A 20644-nucleotide genomic window follows, 5' to 3' on the forward strand; every position below is an offset into this window, starting at 1 on the left:
GACCAAAAATTGTACACCAATACATTGCTTGGCTCATTCCTTAAATCCTAAGTAAGTACATTTATTTTCTATTTTCCTTAGTTCACCCTTTTAGTAAAACACACGTTTCATCTATATTTTTTTTTAATCTTTAACTAGGTATTACTCCATTGAATGGCTTTCGGGGAATCCAAAACGCATCCCTCCACATCGGGATCATGAAATTTCTATGGAAAGGAGCAAGTGTTTGGATCGATACTTTCAAGATGAGAGTGAATTAAAGCTGGTGGTGAAGTCTGAGTTTGCTACATTTTCAGGAGGGAGGTTTCCTTCACCAGATGCCTTGACAGATAGGTGGGCCTTACAACCTTTGGTTTGGTGGCAATATCATGGCTCCGCATTTCCAAATCTTCAAACCCTTGCCCTTAAACTTCTTGGACAACCTTGTTCATCCTCATGCGCTGAGAGAAATTGGAGCACATACAAATTCATTCATTCCTTAAAAAGAAACAAAATGACTCCTGCACGTGCTGAGGATTTGGTATATGTGCATTCCACGTGGCCGGACGCGGCACGGACTCGCGGTCAGCGGCGTCCCTGCCGCGTCGCCGCGTCCGGCCGAGTCCGACTCCGGTGCGGCTCCTCTGGAGCCGCGTCGGTGCTTCCCAGAGTGAAACCCCATTCAGAACTCCAGAGTTTGGGATAAGCTTAAATTTTCCTCGAGATTGACTGCTCGAACATTGGCTACAAATTCCGGTGGCATGTTTGTTAAAACTATCTCAATGTTTCCCAGACTTAGCAACTCGTCTGGAAGACCCTTTAGCTTGTCACAATGTCGGATTTCCAATTCTTGGAGACTAGTCAGTGCTCCTTTCCCCACCTCCCACGTGTCCAAATCCTTAGCATCCAAAGCTTCAAAATTCGAAGCGGGAACCATCCGGAAGGGCACTTCATTTCCTTCCCGGTGTTGGAATTGGCCAATAGCCTGAGGACAGAAAGGCTTGGCAGCTGCCCTAGGATCGGCATGGGATCTTTTTGTAGCTTTGAGACCGACAAGGTAAGAACTGTAAGTTTAGGAGGGAAATCATTCCTACTATGTAGCTCTAGTAAGCTTCCAAGCAAATACAGGTGGGTGAGATCCTTAAGGCTTGACAGAGGCTTCAAGTTGAGCTTCTAAGGTTGACCATTTTGAATCTTTGATCCTTGGATCTTATCTTGAGAGATTGAAGACTTGCGAGTCTTGCAATCCACTCGTCTAATTCTTGAAAGGAGTCTAAATGACATGTAAGACCCAGTTTCCTGAGATTAATTAACCTATACAAACCATTCTTCACTAGATTCTTGTTGTCCACAAACAATCCCCACAATGTCTGGAGATGAGTAAGAGAACTGCCATGTTTTTGTGAATACATGTCAAGGCGTATTTCATTCAGACACAGATGCCTCAAGTGTTTCATCTTCCAAATAGAACTTGGTAGAGAGCTGATATAGGTGTGCTTCATATCTAAAGTTTCAAGGTAAGGTAGGTCACCAACAGAGTGGGGAAGGGTATCCAAAAAAGTCCCATCTTAAACCCAAATACCTCAACAAGAGAAACAGTTTCCCTATATTGCTAGGCAATTTAGGCTTGTAAACACGCTCTAGATCAAGCACCCTCAGCAATCCAAAATTTTGACCAATGACTTGGATGAGAAAGCCATCAATTTCCATGGCAGGCATATCGTTCTTTTGAATGTTGAAGGACAAGTGCGCAGACGATGAATTTTCATGGGATACTCTTTGGTGTTAACATAGTCAGCAAACCTGCGAACACCATGCTTAGTAATTTTCATTCCTGGCAATTGGTAGATGTGGAAAAGGCCAATCTCCTGAGCTTTGTACAAGAAATTACTGTCATCATGTAACGCACCAAGCATACGGCATGTTTTGGGACTCCATATTTCTCCTTTTGGATATTTGAATCATGCTTCTTTTCACAAGTTCGTCCAAGTATATTTCCACTGTATCCTCAGGAGTCATCCCTGGTGATTGCCTCACAAATCCCTCTGCCAGCCATAACCGCAACAACCTTCTCAAAGGAATATCATAATCTTTTGGGAATAGCCCAAGTGGAAGGGTAGATCATTATAACTCAGGGCCAAGATATTTGAGAACTGGACTTGCTCACTGTCTAGCTGCCAACTTGGGTGCTCAATAACTTTCAACCATACTTCGTAGCTCACTTCCTATGTCGACAGCAAACCTCCAACTCCAAGCACCGTGATTGCCAGAGGTAAACCCTTACATCTTCTATTAATTTTTCTTTTCAGCTTGAATATATCTGACTCAGAGAACTGAGAGTCGTCTGGTAACCGTACCTTTTTCAAGAATAATTCCCAGGTGTCTTCGTCATTTAGCGGGTTGAGCCGATGAAGCTCTACTCTTGTATCTGCTGAGAAAGCGACGTGATGATTGCTAGTAGTCAACATGACTCTGCTACCATTTTTTGGATCTGGAAAGGTGTCAAGAAGCTTTTTCCATACTCTAAGTTCCTGCAAATCGTCCAACACAACCAGGTACCGTTTCTCCTGCAAATTCTTACGGATCTTCTCTACCAATTCTTTTTTCGTTGATTTCTTGTCAACTGTTGCATTGACAATTTGTTCTAATGTGCTTAGCAGAACATCTGTAAGGTTCCCAGAGGCAAGAACCCATACGCGGCAATCAAAATGACCTTTAACCTCACGACTTTTATAGATTGCCGTTGCAAGGGTAGTCTTGCCAGAGCCATGGTCGCCTTTAAGTGAAATGACGTGAAGCCCTACCCGGTCAGTTAGCATGACCACCAGCTTTCTTATGCCCTCTCTGAAGCCTATGACCTCTGTTTCTTCGTCCACAGGATAGCTAGAATTATTGTTTTGCTGATTCATTGTTAGCCCTTCATCTTGATAGCTTGATCTGTGGGAAGTTAATTGCGGAATCCTGAGAGGCTTCACTTGGTTTGATTTCTTCAACGTTTCCGCCCTGCTTTTGTCAAGCTCCTCTATCATGTTCTTGATCTTCTCTATCTTATTGCGAAGGTCTCGGTCAGCCTTCAAATTCTTGGGTACGAAAAAGTACCTCCAAGCGAAGCCCATTCCCCTTGCATACATTCTCTGCAGGACAAATGCTTCAATGGCATCCTCCACTTTATAAACAACAGTAAGAATATCATCCACACACTCCTACACATTTGTCAAGTTCTTTTTCATCTTCAGCATCTATTAGGAAGTTCTGCATTTGTCTGAGACTTATTCTGACTAGCTCTACCTCATTTATAGCCTTGTTGAAGATGATTGATTCTTGAATGAGCAGGTCCGTGAGTTTCCGTATCACTATGGAAACAGCTGCTTCCACATCCATTGATTTTTCTCTTCTTTCTCTTCCTTTTTCTCCTTATCCCAGCCAAACCATATATTGTGCTTCCAGGAACTGCCTCATTTGTTTGAACATTGGTTTGCTAAGGGGATGTGGGTCAGTGAAATTGATTAAATGCAATGAAGTAACACCTTGGTAGCACCAGCTGTTTTCTAATTTTGTTTCATCCCTATGACCATGTTTAGATCGCTGGAGAAAAAGAACAATGACATGCTTGATTGACTTGAGACTATTGAGATTGGTGGAATGCAATTAATGCAGTATAGCTGGTTTTTTCTTTTGCACCACCACAACCAAGGGATCATCAATTCACAGAGAAAATTAGGTGCCGCTTTAGGTATGGCAATCTTTCTAGCTGCATTTCCATTTTCTTTTATGCTATCGGCGTGTTTATTTGGGTTATGGATCTCCAGCTGCAATTGATCTTGGCAACAAAGGAAGCCCATTAATATGGTTCAATAGTGTATGAGTGCAGGTGGGCCCTTGGCTTGGGGCAAGGCCAACCAATGCCTTGACCTTCTTGACCTTCATAGTTTCCTTTTTATCAATTTTTTCTTTTATTTTTTTCTCCCACCTCCTTTCTTCCCCAAGATTTCACTCTCAAGGTCTGAAAATTTTCATGTATTCACATTTCGGCCTGGAACGCTGGATCAGGCTGGTACTAGCTGGAATTTAGGATGGAGCGGAACAAGGGACACTGGATTACCCACCGGAACAGAACATAATTCAAAACCTTGCATGAAAGTGGTATAATTTTTTTTCCCCTAAAATGGTGTATTAACAAATGTCATGAGAGCATATGTTAACATGACCCTTGTTATAACGATCAACGACCGTGATATAATTGCCAACTAGATTCTTAATGGCTAACTTGCAACATTTTTCTTTTAAATTCTTTTTAATGATAATTTGGAAACTTTATTAATCAAGTAGAAGAGTCAACAACAATGCAATTAGCCTTACAAGCATCCAAGATGACTTTTGGGGCTTCTTGCTTGTTACAACATAAATGGCTTTTAAGCCTAATAGCAAGTTTGCAAAAATGTGGGCTGCAAAATACTATATATATATATTTTTTGAGAAAGGCAGTTAGCAGGAGAAGGATAGGAGGAGTTTGAACCACATATACAAAACACCACAAAAAATGCTATTACCACATCTATCTCTTAAAGTTGATTAAAATGACATTTTTTCTTTAAGCATGATTATAATTGAACCTTTCAGCCTGACCTTGAATACTTAATTAGCATACGAATATGAATATAGTGGTGGGATAATGTTTTTTTTTTTTTTTTCCCTTTTCTCTTTCAGGTGAGTATAAACTAAAAATAAATAAATGGTGTCTCTACTCGAGCTTTTTGTATTACATGTATTTTCTACTATTACTTACATTTAGGTTCAATAATGTGTAAAGTCATGGTAGTAAAAAGTGATAGTCCTATCATGATTGATAAGTTATTATTAGTTTTGAGATGCATTATTGTGTGTATGTGTGTCTATATATATATATATATATATATAGACACACACTAAAAGAGAAATATTATGTTCACAACATTTTTGCAATTCTTTTACAAAAAATTCTACGTGACAGGTTGTTATTGACATTACTGGTGGGAAAAGAAGTAATTTCAACAGTGGGTTCAAATTAGAGCCAATAATAACTTATTACCTATAATTTGTTGTGAAAATGTTGTAGATGTAACATTTCTCATATTAAAAAGGGTGGAAAGAAAATAAAAATATGACCGCTAATATGGATCAATAGAAGTGCAGGGCCGGCTCTGTAGTATAGGCAAATGAGGTGGTCGCCTAAAGCCCCTAAGTAGAAAAAGGCCCCAAAATTTTAACCAATAGAGTTATTTCTTTCATTATAATAGTATTAATTAAGCCCAAATATTAGCCAATAAATAAAATAATATATTTTTATCAAATGAAAAACAAGAAAAAGAGAGAGAGAGAAAAGTTATGTCCACAACATTTTTTACAACAAATCTTAAGTGACAAGTTATTATTGACTGTTATTGGTGGGTAAAAAAGTAATTTTAGTAGTGGGTTTCAATTAGAACTAGTACCAACTTAACACCTAAGATTTGTTGTAAAAATATTATGAATATAGCACTTCTAAAAAAAAAAAAGAGCAATACACAAAAAATTTCACAACAATTGAGTTGACAAACTTTTACTAGTTTTCGTCTAGGTCCATCACTAAATCACATTTTTACTTCCCACTATCAATCTGCTACATCAACAGGTGTGGAAAGTTTTGTCAAATTTTTTGTGTCTATAGACTTTCTCTTAAAAAAATTCTATGTGGTTAATTAGTATTTTTGCATCTAAAACAAGAGAATAGAGGTTAAGTAACATTTAAATTTTTTTTTTTAAATTCACATTAAATATATAAAAGGCTTCAATTTAGTTTTTGCCTAAGGCCTCCAAATGCATCAAGCTGCTCATGTAGAAGTGTAGTAACAATAAATGTTACGTTTTAGTTTTTAGATATTATATAGATATGATTAAACCACCCAAGAGCGTAACTTAGTGGTAGGAAGTCTTTGCGACCTATTACATTGTGAGTTCAAAAGTTGTGGTTTCAAGTAGTGGTAAGCCCTACTATTACTTGGGCAATCTCACGCCATGCATGACAAGGTTTAAGTGGGTAGATACAATAATCACACTCTTAAGCTCCCTTTTCTTTCATAGAAATACATATAATTAGATATTTGATTGAATAACAAAGAAAACATAATGCAATTTTAGGTTAGCTTAAATTTATTGATTATTTATTTATTTATTTTTTTTTTATAAAGTTGGATAGAAGTATAGTTTTGACTCTTATAATTTTGCTGGAAGAATAGTTATAAATTAAAAACAAATGGGTCTTTTTTTTATAAGCAAAACAATCAAATGAGTCTTTATTTACATAAGTTGCCTTAAAAAATAAGTCAACTTTTAAATTTAAACAACCTCACGTGTTTTGGAAAAAAAAAAAAAAAGGAATAACAGAGAAAACTTTGAGAACTTAAAAATGTGACTAGTACCATATGAGACATCGTGAACGTTAATGAGAACAAATCAAATTGGTAGGAGGTTGGGTCAAATTAAATTTGTGGTCAGTAGTGGGTAGCAACCAGGCTGCAAGTCTTTCTTTTAGGTTCCATGTCTTAGGTGTGCAGTAAATTAGGTTTTTCATATTAAATTTATTAAATTTAATGTGATTAGGTGTTGGAATTTTATTGAGAGAGCTAATATACTGACTGTTATGGGGTCTATTTTTTTTTTTTTTTTAGAGTCACGTTAACAGGTGTCATTAAGGTAATGGTTAATAAACCATATTAAGAAAGTTTTAACGCCACTTATGTGACAATAACAATTAATTGTTTTATCATTTTTTCATAAAATATTTTTAAAAATAATTCCTAAACCACTGTCCTTAAAACATTTGTTAACATTTTTTTTTTTTTAATTCTTCATTCTTTTATTTCCCTTTGCCGTCAGCCACTCAGCATTTCAAACGTTTCACGCTTCAAAGTTTGCACTATTGGGCCTATTTCTTACTCCACGCCAGCATTCTATCACTAAGAAATGTAGTTCAGAGATCGCAGAAGCTGAACTCAGAATGCTACTTACAAGTAAGTCACCAACAATATACAGAACCTTAAACCGCAAAAATTCAATCAGAACTTCCTGTTAATATAAAGGAACTTCTGTTTCTTGACATTGTAGCAGTTTTGTCTAATTTAAGTGTTAAAGGTTTGTTCTTTTGCTTTCAGTATTGAGCGCTTGGCTTTTTGTGGAGAAGAGGAGGCTCGCCGAGGTGTTCCCAAAACAGGTAAGGAAACTATGGGACCTTTGGGAGCTACGAATATTGGTCCTGATCAGCCTCACCTTGCAAATATCTCTAATTGTTCTAGGCAGTCGCAGAAAGTATAATCCAAGCACTTTGCTCAGATTGTCTCTCTGGTCTGCATATCTAACAGCAGACTGGGTGGCAACTGTTGCACTAGGTGTCCTCTCCAATAAGCAAAGACCTTCCTGCACTTGTGATATTGATAGCATTAGCAATACTACTAATCCTATCAATGATGAGCTCAGTGCATTCTGGGCACCATTTCTGCTGTTGCACCTTGGCGGACCAGACACAATTACTGCTTATGCTTTAGCAGACAATGAGTTGTGGATAAGGCATTTGCTTGGACTTGTTGTCCAAATGATCGTGGCAATTTATATCACTGTCACGGCCTGGAGTCGAACTTGGCTCTCATTCCTGACCATTCCCATGCTTTTTGTTGGGGGAATAAAGTACATCGAAAGGACATTATCCCTGAGGTCTGCAAATTGTGAGCAGTTTCTTGATTCATTGCTCAATCCTCCTGATCCTGGCCCCAACTATGCCAAATTCATGGAGGAATTCAGTTTGAAAAAGGCTGAGGGATTTAGTGTGTTGGCTATTGAAGTGATTGAAGCTGCTGACCAGCCCGATGCTGCTGGCAGTGGCAATAACAATGGGAACACTAGCAAACGGACATTGCCTGATGCGTACGGCTTCTTCAACACTTTTAAGCGGCTCTTTGTAGATTTTATTCTTGGAACACTCACAGCAATGGTTCTATATTGCTATATATATTTTACCTTCTCAAACACTAAAATCATGCTCTAGCAGTGGAGCTAAATCTATTTTTTTTTAGCTCCATTGCCATAGTGCACGCATTGTTCATGAGAGCTAAAAAAAAAAATTATTTTATTAAATTTCTCTCTCCTCTTTCATTTAAGTTAAATATTAGTATTGATACACTATGTTGAATATGCTAGTATGAATGTGGAAGTGAAAGCATAAAGTATAAAACACAATAACACATAAGGGTTACGTGGTTCAGCCTAACGGCCTACATCCACGGAAGAAACCCTAAAAGGCTACATCAATAATATATTAGAGTGTAATACAAATCTTGTATTATAATGAATCATAATAGGTGTATATATAGTAGACTAAACCCTAAACTAATAGACTTCTAGTACAAGTAGGAGACTTGGCTTGCACACAAAGTAGAATTAGGCTTGGGTTTATACTAATTGGCTAATATATCTCTAACACCCCCTCTCAAACTCAAGATGGAAGCTTGATGAAATCTTGAGATTTGATAAAGTTGAGAAGATCTCTTGAATGAAGTTTGGCTCTGTGACGATAGTTTGAGGAAGGCAATGATCTTGTAGTGTTGATGCAAAACCTAACAGTGGCATGACTATACCGGAGAGTTTTGATGGCAGCAGTAGGAAGCCAAAGAAGATGAACGTAGCGAAAAAACACCGAGAAAGATAAAGATTGCTCTTAAATATACCGCAAGGACAGAAAACCATAGCCACAAGAAAGTGGCTCTGATACCAAGTTAAATATTAGCATTTGATACACCATGTTGAATATGCTAGTATGGATGCGGAAGCGAAAACATAAAGTATAAAACACAATAACACACAAGGGTTACGTGGTTTAGCCTAACGGTCTACATCTACGGAGGAAACCTTAAAGGGCAACATCAATAATATATTAGAGTGTAGTACAGATCCTGTGTTATAATGAATTATAACATGTGTATATATAGTAGACTAAACCCTAGACTAATAGACTTCTAGTACAAGTAGGAGACTTGGCTTGCACACAAAGTAGAATTAGGCTTGGGTTTATACTAATTGGCTAATATATCTCTAACAATTTAAAAAATATTTTGTCTTTCTTTCTTTTCTCTCTCTAGCTTCTCTTCTCTTCTTTCTTCCTTTTTCCTTTTCAATTTTTTTCTCTCCCTCACCAACTCTCTGCTTCGACGATCTGCTTCATCACTGCCAGCCCATCCCCACGCTGTTGACCTACGCCACCGGCACATCGTAGACCCACGCCGCTGATCCACACTGCCAACCCATTTCGCCTTTACTTGGTTGCTTTTTTTTTTCTTCTTCTTCTTTTCGTGCTGTGGGCTGTGGTGTGGTGGTGGTTGTGGTTGTGTGGGTAGATCGGCATTGTTGGATGGCTGGGTTCGTTGGCATTAGTGGATATATTACCTAGTGAGGAATGGAGTAGATAAGTGTCAGTGGTTGTGATTGTGTGGGTAGATCGGCGTCGGTGGGTGGCTGGGCTGTGGGTGGGTTTGTGGGTAGATCGGTGTGTTCGTGGTGGTGGCCTGGGTGGGTTTCGTGGTGGTGGGTGTGGGTGTTGCCTGGTGGGTGTGGGCTTGGTTGATTTTTTCTTTCCTTGTTGTGGGCTGTGGTGGTGGTGGTTGTGGTTGCGGTTGTGCGTGTGGCTGTGATGGTTGTATGTAGTGAATATATTATTTTATTGTAGTGACATGAATTATTTTATTGTAGTAGATATATTATTTTATTGTAATGTTTATATTATTTTATTGTGTTGAAAGTTAAAATAGATCCACTGCTGCATCATGTGTGTAAGTAAAATAGATAAAGTAACTTTTGGTGGAGTTAAATAGCTAAATTTTTAGCTCTACTGTTGTGGATGCTCTTAGCTTCCATGACCGAGATAAAAGCCGGTACTACTTTCAGAACCAGAATCTCATTTCGAGAAATGCTTTTGGGGTAGTTGAAATCGAACTTGGATTCGCATATGATGTTTTTTATACCAAGGCACCTATAATGTACACTACTTGGGGATGCATTTTCCGCTTCATCACTTCCACTTGCACTATTATAGTGTTTGTGCTCTTCCTAATTATTGAGAAGCACAATCACCCGTGGGTTGATCTCATCATTACTTACATATTACTTGTGGGAGCTATTATTCTAGAATTCTATGCTGTCATTTTGCTACTTTCCTCCGATTGGACAAAGCTATGGTTTAGTGAGGACGGGTCTCATTTTTCTCAAATAAAAAGTTTTTTTCAACAAATAATTACTTCTCAATCAATCTCTTGTTTTGAACTTATTGTTTCTCCTTTAGTCTCTTGTTTTGAACCTAAGGTTTCTTCTTTATTGTCTTGTTTTCAATCTAAGGTTTCTCCTTTAATGTCTTGTTTTCAACGAATAATTATTTGTCGATCAATCTCTTGTTTTGAAACTATTGTTTCTCCTTTATTCTCTTGTTATCAATCTAAGGTTTCTCCTTTAATGACTTGTTTTCAATCTAAGGTTTCTCAATTGATTTCTTGTGTTCAACGCGTTGTTTCTGAAGTAGTGTATTTTCTTCTGCCTTCTAACAAGAAGAGGTGGTCAAATTCCATGCCTCAGTACAATTTGCTAAGTTTTTCCCTTAAAGATAAGCCCATGCCTTGTTTGGATGCTAAACCTGAACTTTTTCAAAAGATTGTGAGACATTCACCTATTACCGTAGCAAAATCTCTACCGAATTGAAAGATTTTATCTTCCAACATTTTCTGAAGAAGTCAAAGGACGCCACAAGCGCAAAGAAAGTAGAGGACAACACCTCATCTTTATGTAGTGCTAGAGGCAATCTTGGCTGAGTCATATGAGTTGATAGTGTAGCCAAGACGAGAGACCATGGTGCTGAATTTGGCTAACCAAGTTTGTACGTTTTTAGACCATTTAAAACAAAACCAGATTAACCTAGTTAATTAGCCAAGTGATTACTTAGTCAAAATCAGATCTAGGTTAAAACAAATATATCATATCATTGTAAAGTGCGGAAAATAAAGAATACAACGATATGATAACTCAGGAAAACGAAACCGGTAAAAAATCTGGGGAGGATTTAACCTAACTATCCTCAAAGTAAAACAAATCTACTATGAAAGAATTGAAATTTACACAATAGCAACTTAGACCAATAACGTCTTATTGCTACCTTGAGTAGGAAACTTACTACCACAACCGCGTGAGAGTTTCGAGTCCACAGACTACTTCTTTCTTGAATTCACAGCAAGTACAAGCACTCCCGCTTGTATATCTTTAAGCTCTTAAATCTGCAACTAAATTGATCACTAAGCTCTCGACATCAATTTTGAGATGGGAAACCCTAAGTGTATGTGAAGGCAAACACCTCTAGATCTCACAAGAGATTCACACACACAATATAAAGAGTAACCACAAAACGTGGCTAGAGTTTTCCCTTTTATACTCAGGGCAAAACATAAAACCCTATATGTCAAATGAACTTGGGTTAAGTTGGAAAATTTTGCAAAAAAACAATCTGCATGAGCTTCGATCGATTGAGTCTAATTCTCGATCGATCGAATCAGGCAGATTTACACAGTAAATCCTGCAGTACACTCTATTCCAACTTTACACTTTAAGCACACTTTGAGCAAGTTTAAAACAAGACAAAACGTTTTGATCATGGTTTGCCAACATTACAAATTGAAGTTCTAATACATTTAAACCTAAAGTCTTAGAACCCAACAAAGTTCAACAATGACCAGCATATATAGATGCCCTTTGTTAATTATATAGCACGTTTAATGATTAAGTTTTGGTTAACCAATTATGTGATCACAATTTCGATACGTTAATCACCATAGCACATGCCAAATCTGAAAAGTAAAGCAATAAACAATAGGAACACATAGGTTTGGTGACAAAGTAAACAACCAATGAAGAAGTACTCCAAAGGGGAATTCATTACAGGAAGAGAGAATTACAATTCTAGTTCAAAACCCTTTCACCTTAGACACTATCCAGTAGTACAACTTACTATTGCAACCCACATTAGATTCAAAATTTTTGAACTTGTTATACGTGAATCCCTTTGTAATGCCTCATATGTGTTCACGACTAAACCTTTTATGAGTTATGACTAACCACAAGGACCATCCTTGAAGGTTTGTGATAGGCCAAAAACGTATTGACCACTTGTGATGAATTAATTGATTAATTAGCCAACTTTAATTAATTAATCAAATTAACATGTAAACGTGTGGTAGTACAAACAAATCACCAATTAAGCTAAATATGCAACGAAAAATAAATTGACACGGTGATTTGCTTACGAATAGGGAAAACCAACACGACAAAAACCCCACCGAGTGATTTTCAAGTCACCATTCTCGAAATTCCATTATTATCACAACAAATGGTTACAAGTAAAGGAATCCTAGTGCCTTATACCAACTTACAGTTGAATCCTTACCTCAATACCCAATTGGACTTATTCTATAGTGAAAATTTCTCCTTTTGATGCATAGCCCCCAAGTACGTGACTATCTAATTGCGCTGATCCTAGTACGCGCTTTCAATCACCAACTAGAGAAGGTTGTTGGCTGCAAAGTTCTTCGGTTCATCCCAACGATGAAGATCAAGAAGATACTTAGTCACAAAACCCTCTGGTGCACATACACAACAACTTCTTCAAGAATGATGAACTAGGGCAAAACTTCGTCTCCAGTCACAATTTGCTTGAATAGACTTTTCCCAAAGCTTGTGCAACTTGTGAACTCTTTGACGGCCCTTAAAATAATCCTTTTATATGTTTAGGGTTAGGAGAAAAGAAGTCCCAAAGAACATTCATGGATTTCAAGAAAACAGATCAGAATTTCTGATTCTTTCTTAAACCTCAACAAATAGGAGCTGTCGATCAGCTGTCAAGCACACGGGCTGAATAGCTTCTTAAACCTAGACACATGCTAGTTGTTGAGTTTTAATGAACTTGCACTTCTCAGCTTGTTTCTTGGACAGACTTGATGACTTCAACACTTAGTCTTGAAACACAGTTTCTTGAAGTATTAAAAACACCTAGATCTACCCAATTACAAGTAAAGTGCGTTTTGTTAAAGGATTAGCCAATTACATAAAATAGTGACATATGTTCCTAACAAGTGAATCACATATATCCTATCAATCTTTCCCTTTGGCAATCTGTGACAAAACCACAACAAACAAATGAGCATATGAGAGAGGTCATAAATCACTTAACTCATATTCACTTGTTGAATACAATAAAATCTATCTTAACACAAACTCTTGAAAAATTTTGCAAAAAGAGAGTTTATGGCAAGCAGACTTTGACAACCTGTATTTTTGAAACACTTTAAACAAAACTCATCAAGGCATCTTAGTGTGAAACAAAAATAATAAATTGCATACAAGTAATAAGAAACATGTGCATAAAGAGAGAAAAGAAACAACACATGTAAGGGGTAGGTGAAAGAAAACATACATCCACATATAGAGAAGAATAAGTACAATGTATGTCAATAAATGGTCACAAGACCTAAGGTATAAGAACAATGTATTTATAAAAGAAAGAAAAGAAAAGATACATAATATCCTTACTACATCCCTAAAAAAATATCAACACTCCCCCTAACAAAATGGTCCTATACTAACTCTCCCCCTAAGAATGACTACTCTTATATCCCAAAACTACTTCCCCTTTTTGTCACGAGTGACAAAGTGTAGAGTGTCAAGTAGATATCTCATTGGTAGAGCTAGCATCATCGTCATTACCATCATCATCATCCTTAGCCTCAAAATCAGAAGCCACATAAGGAGGTGGAGGAGAAGCCTCAGGAGCAAAGCCACCCATGGTCGCCTGCCTCCTAGCAATATGGCAAACACGAACGTTCACCTAACACATCTCAGTAAAGAGTATATCAAGGCGAGCATCCGTGCGCTAAAGTTGCGCCATGATGTCTCCGAGTGACACATCACTCGTAGAAGAGGAGGGAGCGGATGTGGATGGAGCATATCGAGATGGAGCCAAACGGGATGGAGTCGAATGGGAGGGAGGAGCTACTGACTCCTGTTGCGACCTAAACTGCGCCTCGCTATGTTTTACGATAGTGGTGTTTATGGCATAAATATAAGTGAAGTGGTCGGACACAAGAAAAGGGATGGAAAAATGGCGTAAAATTCTCGTGATAGCGGAAAGAAAGATGAGCTTATCACGGGTCGTCGAATCCAGATGAACATCTATAATGGAAAGAGTAAAATGAGAAGGGAAATCTATAGTAAGATGCTCAAGAAGGGATAACAAAAATCGAGCACGAGGCTCTGTGATGGAGTTATAATGAGAGAGAGGATGGAGTACAAAGGTCATCACCATGTTCAAAAACCGAGGGCCTTTTACAAAGCCTAAACAGTAAGTGAACTGGCGCTTACCCCACTCGGAAGGACGCTCACAAAAAGCAGATTTGAGCTCATCTTTGGACACAGTTCTCAGATGCTCACAATTAGGATAGTCAAGAAACTCTACCCTAGGAACTCGAAGCACATCCGCAACAAACTACGGTGTGACAGGAATGTGCATACCTCGAACGTGAGTAAAGAAAAGAGGTACTGAATGATCAATCCCGTGCATGTTGGAGTAAAACTCCTGAATAAGTAAGAGAGGACAGGTGACTGGGATGTCACATAGTGACTTCCATCACCGATTGTGAATGACATCGGGAAGGTCGGTGTCGGCGAAGTCCGCCAAAATGACTTGGCGTTCCGAATGAATGCCTCTTTGGGAAAAGTTCTTTGAGAAAGCCTTACGGGCATTCTCATCACGGAACTGAATATGTGATGCAGTAGGATCAGAAGACGAAGATGATACTTCGGAACGAAGAAAGTTTCGAGACAAAGCAGATTTACGCTTAAGTGCCATAGACACGACTAACATAAACAGAAAGAGAGGGAGAGAGAGAGAGAGAGACAATCAGAAAAGCTCCAAAATAGTTCAAATATAGTCAAGTATATTGAAAAGAGAGTATCTATGCATTGGAAAGGCATGAACATGTGACATGCAAAGTAAATTGCATCATGGGCTTAGCCTAATCCAATCCTACTAGCACACAATCAATTTGCACACATTTAAATGCATGATAATACTATTATAATGCTAATGTGATGCAATACATGAGATTTTAAACTCATTTAAATGAAAACCCATCCCAAAATTTCAATAATAACTCACCAATTTTGAAAAACCCCAAAATTTCTCAAAAACCCCAAAACCTAGGTTTCAAAACATGAAATGCATAAAGAATGAAAGATTAGAAGCTTACCAAGTGAAGAAAAACTCGAAAAAGCTTGAAGAAACCTTAAGGAGAGGATTGGGAGTGAGATGAGAGTGTTTGGGAGATGAATGGATAGAGCTATCGAGAAAGAGATTGAGAGAAATGAGGTTCGGATTGCATGAGGAAGAATATATAGAACCTCAGTAAAGCTCGACAGATGAAGGTGTCGAGACAAGTGTCGAGGATTTGTCCATCGACAAATACAGGTGTCGAGCATGTGTTGAGGAACAAATCACTAAATACAATAATAGAAGCTCGATCGATCGACCTAGCTGTCAAGAAGCTATTGAGAGGTCAGAAACTTTCTCGGTTGATCCACCAGGTGTTGAGAAGCTGACAAGATTGTGATAAGAAAAAGGTGAGAAGCTCGATAGATAGCTAGGTGTCGAGGAGCTGTCGAGCTAGCTTTTGAAAACAGTTTTTCGAGAAGAGAAAAACATAGACATGAATGCAATCAAGCATGCAACTCAAACAATGATCTAAACATCATATTAACCTCTCAAAATCATCTCTCAACAAGAAAAATGTTAAGCACATATATTCAAAACACACACACACACACTAAACAAGTCTAACCAATTTTATATTTTAAAAACAAGTTAAGACAGCTTAGTGAGTATACATTAACACATGTAAAACCTTGTGATGGCTAAATCACATTGTACCTGTACATGTATCAAGAGTAGCAAAGAATATTGCATGTTGTGTGTGAAAAACATCGCAAGATTGCATAAGTGTATACATGTTATGAAGATTTGAGATATGAGAAAATCAATTTAACTCACACACAATCATAACCATTTGATGGGAGCTATTACCTTCGAGGTACATCCTATAACTCTCACATCTCCTATAATACACGCTTGCAATCATATTTAAAGCATTTTGATCTTTTTACTTTTTATTTTTCTTTGCATATTTTTTCTGTTATTGAGCATATCATGCATGGGCATATAAGAGAAAAAAAATAAATACCCAATGATAATTGACATTCCAATTTTGCTATGCCGAAGCACACAAATGTCATTGACATCACACTTTTGCTATGCCGAAGCATACAGATGTTTTTTCATGATTAGTGGGCAACAGTAGTGAAATGGTTATTTATGCCTTTCTCTTAGGATTTTTTAGTCCTACCCGTCAAAAAGAATGATAGAGTGTTAAGTACAAGAGATAACTTAATCTTACTCATCACAAACAAGAGCCACAAAGCTCACTTGCTTAGTTGTGCATAGAGATGCTCATCTAAGCTATAAGAGATACAAAGTTTAGAAAACTTTATTTTAATGGCCATCCAAGGTACACAAGTACCAATTTACACAAACACACATTGTTTTTGTATTTTTCAATTTTTTTTCAATTTTTTATTATTTTTATATCAAAAACAAAATAAACAAAACTAAAAACAAACAAAAACATGTTAAACAAAGTAAAGCAAAAACTAGACTGACTCAAAATAAAAGCAAAACACACAAGTTATGCAAAAACAAAAACACGAAGAGAGAGAAGAGAGTGATAGAATCATTGGAGCCCTTTTCCTTCCACACCTTGGAAGAATATTTCCTTTGATTAAACCCTTGAACTGGCGGTGAGGGGGAAGAATTGAATTCGTTTAAGTTCGAAAGGAACATGAAGGCTTTGAGAAGATCTCCAAGATGAGCAAAAGAGGATTGAAGTTGATTATGGCTTCTAGATGCTATCATGTCGTTGCTCTGTTGAGTGACCAACCACTTATAGCAATTTGGTCGAGTATGACCGGCAACTCCATAATGATGACAGAGATGCTGCTTCTTCTATTTAGGCTTTTGAAAGTTATCATTCTTAGCCCTAGGGTTTTTAACATCTTTCTTCTCAAGTTTAAGGGGTGATCATAAGATAGATTTACCCTTGTCTAAGTTCTCACTAGCTAATTCAGTTTTAATCTCATTGTTCTCAATATTAATATTATTAGCAGGAGGAACAAAAACAGTAGTACTAGCAGAAGCAATATTAGAAGAAGAGAGACCATACCCTAAACCTGTTCGATCTGAAGCAGATTTCTGAATGCTAAGCATCTTGTCAAGCTTTGTACTTGAAATCATCTCCAATTGAGCTCTGACTTGAAACAACTCCACTTCAAGCTTTTTGGTCTTCTCAGCCAAGAAATTGTTCTCAAACCTTAGTGCTCCAATAGTCTGATTAGCCTCATCAAATTTTATGGGCAATTCTTCACGGTCAAGTTTCACACCACTGAGTTTCTTGGTGGCCAGCCTATAGAGTTTCTCGTGTTTCTCAGACAGCTTGTATAGTTTCTCATAGGCGGTATGGATATCATCTTGATCATCCATCTTTTCAAACTTAGAATCCACCAATTCTTCTTCTTCGTCCACGTCTTCAACAATCCCTTCAGTAGGATTGATTGTGGCAGTGAAGGCATTCAAGATTTTGTCATCCTCATTGTCGGAATCATTCTCAGGCTCAGTGTCGCTCAAAGTAGCAGCAAGTGCCTTGCTCTTCCCAATGCTTTTGAGATATGTAGGACACTCCTGTTTCATGTGACTGAAGCCATGACATCTAAAGCATTTAGGTCTTGCGGGAACAATGTACTGACCGCCATCCCTAGCATCCTTCTTCCCTTTGTCTTAGCTCTTGAACTGAAAAGAATTGGATCACCTACGGTCCTTATCGAAACCCTTTCCATTGGCATTCTTCATAAACTTCTTGAACTGCCTAGTGATGTAGGACTTCATCTTGGAATCTTCATCGTCGGAAGACTCATCCGTGTCACTACTTTTGGCCTTTAGTGCCATACTCTTTCCTTTACCCGACTTATCAATTCTAGTTAACCCTAGCTCGTAGGTCTGCAGATTGCCAACTAGCTCTATCAAAGGGATCTTGTCAATATCCTTTGATTCCTTGATTGCCATGATCTTTGCATGAAATCTCTCAGGTAGAGATCTGAGCACTTTCCTTACAATCTTGGGTTCAGGAATGGTTTCCCTAAGATTGAAAGCTGAGTTTACTATGTCATTGAGCTTGGCATAGAACTCATCAAATGACTCATCCTCCTCCATCTTAATCTCTTCAAAACTTGTAGTGAGCCTCTGAAGTTTTGAATTCTTTACAGCCTTTGTTCCCTCCTAGGTTGTTTGGAGGATGGTCTATGCTTCCTTAGCAGTTTCAGTGAAGGATATCTTCTTGAACTCCTCATTGGTGATCGCACTGAATAAGGCATTCAATGCTCTGCTGTTGAAGTTTGCCGCCTTGATCTTGGCAACATCCTAATCTGCTGGTGCTTCCTTTGGCTTGGTCCAGCCTATCTCAATAGCCTGCCACACCTTTTCATCTAGAGATTGCAAGAATGCTCTCATGCGTACTTTCTAGTATGCATAGTTAGTGCTATCAAATAAAGGATGTATAATTAATGACTATCCTCTATCCATGACAAACAGAGGTCAATAGATCAAATACAACAAAGATTAACCCTAATCAGAGTGTGCCTGCTCTAATATCACTTGATAGGCCAAAAACGTATTGACCCCTTGTGATGAATTAATTAATTAATTAGCCAAGTTTAATTAATTAATCAAATTAACATGCAAATGCGTGGTAGCACAAACAAATCACCAATTAAACTAAGTATGCATCGGAAAATAAATTGACACGGTGATTTGTTTACGAATAGGGAAAACCAACATGGCAAAAATTCCACCGGGTGATTTTCAGGTCACCACTCTCGAAATTTCACTATTATCACAACAAGCGGTTACAAGTAAAGGAATCTCAGTACCTTATACCAACCTACAGTTGAACCCTTACCCCAATACCCAATTGGACTTGTTCTGTAGTGAAAATTTCTCCTTTTGATGCGCGGCTTCCAAGTACGTGACTAACCAATTGCGCGGATCCTAGTACGCGACTTCAATCACCAACTAGTGAAGGTTGTTGGCTGCAAAGTTCTTTAGTTCATCCCAACGATGAAGATTAAGAAGATGCTTGGTCACAAAATCCTATAGTGCACATACATAGCAACTTCTTTAAGAATGATGAATTAGGGCAAAACTTCGTCTCCAGTCACAATTTGCTTGAACAGACTTTTCTCAAAGCTTGTGCAACTTGTGAACTCTTTGACAGTCCTTAAAATAATTATTTTATATGTCTAGGGTTAGGAGAAAAGAAGTCCCAAAGACACATTCATGGATCCAAGAAAGCAGATCAGAATTTCTGATTCTTTCTTAAACCTCGACAGATAGAAGCTGTTGAGCAGTTGTTGAGCAGGTGTTGAGCACACGGGCTGAACAGCTTCTTAAACCTCGACACATGCTAGCTTTCGAGCTTTAATGAACTTGCACTTCTCAGCTTGTTTCTTGGACAGACTTGATGATTTCAACACTTGATCTTGAAACACAGTTTCTTGAAGTATTAAAAACACTTAGATCTACCCAATTACATGAAATAGTGACATATGTTCCTAACAAGTGAATCACATATGTCCTAACAGTTTGAGTATCACTAGACACCTTAGGTTAGTTGGTTTCATGGCTTAAATTAACACTTGATTACCAAAAGGCAGCGACACTCTTGTAAAGATTCCCTTTCGCTTTCTAAACTGAACTCACAAGTCCATCAAACTTTAGATTTAGATTCTCTCTCTATAGGGTGCATGATGATGACCTTTCTAAAGCTCTATGAAGTCTCTTAATAATGTGCCTTCTATATGTTGGGCAGTTAGGGTACGAAAACCTAGGTAGCCCACTTTAATTAAAACACCTAAGAGTTTGTTCTTCATGATTTTCAATCAACCAAGCTTCATTCAAATATCAATCGGAAAATCCTCTTTCAATTGATCGAGTAATGATTCTAAATCAATTGAATATTAGGTTTGATTGATTGAAAGGTAGTCGAACTCTTGAATAATTAAAGGGTTTCTTTGAGTTGCATCTTGACATATTGATCTTAGACAATGTGTAACTATTACAGACTCGATATATATTACGTAATCAAAAGCGTCGGGATAGGTCTTTCCCATAAGGGAAATCAGTAACCCTATACTAGCGCAATAGGGCTTCCTATACCAGCGTTTTTTAAAACCGCCATTATAGGCCTCCTATTGTAGCAATTTGTAAAGCGCTAGTGTTGAGTTGCCATAATAGGGTTTCCTATACCAGCGGTTTCAAAAAGCGCTGGAACAGACTTATCTATTACGACGTTTTTTAAAAGCGCCAGGAAAAAAACGTTGGGACATGACGATTTTTTTGTAGTGCACAATGTCATAAAATTTGACAATCTAAAACCTAATTGGCAAGCCCACTCAAGTTCATATAGAGCCCGAA

At 37.8% G+C, this 20644-nt stretch overlaps 1 pseudogene; it reads right to left on the minus strand.

Annotated features, from left to right (window-relative positions):
* Positions 1-661: 661 nt before the first annotated feature.
* On the minus strand, positions 662-3360 carry LOC112020007 (probable disease resistance protein RF45; annotated as a pseudogene).
* Positions 3361-20644: the final 17284 nt, after the last annotated feature.

This window comes from Quercus suber, unplaced genomic scaffold (genome assembly GCF_002906115.3).
Source record: "Quercus suber isolate HL8 unplaced genomic scaffold, Cork oak 2.0 scaffold_676, whole genome shotgun sequence".
NCBI classification, from domain to species: Eukaryota; Viridiplantae; Streptophyta; class Magnoliopsida; order Fagales; family Fagaceae; genus Quercus; species Quercus suber.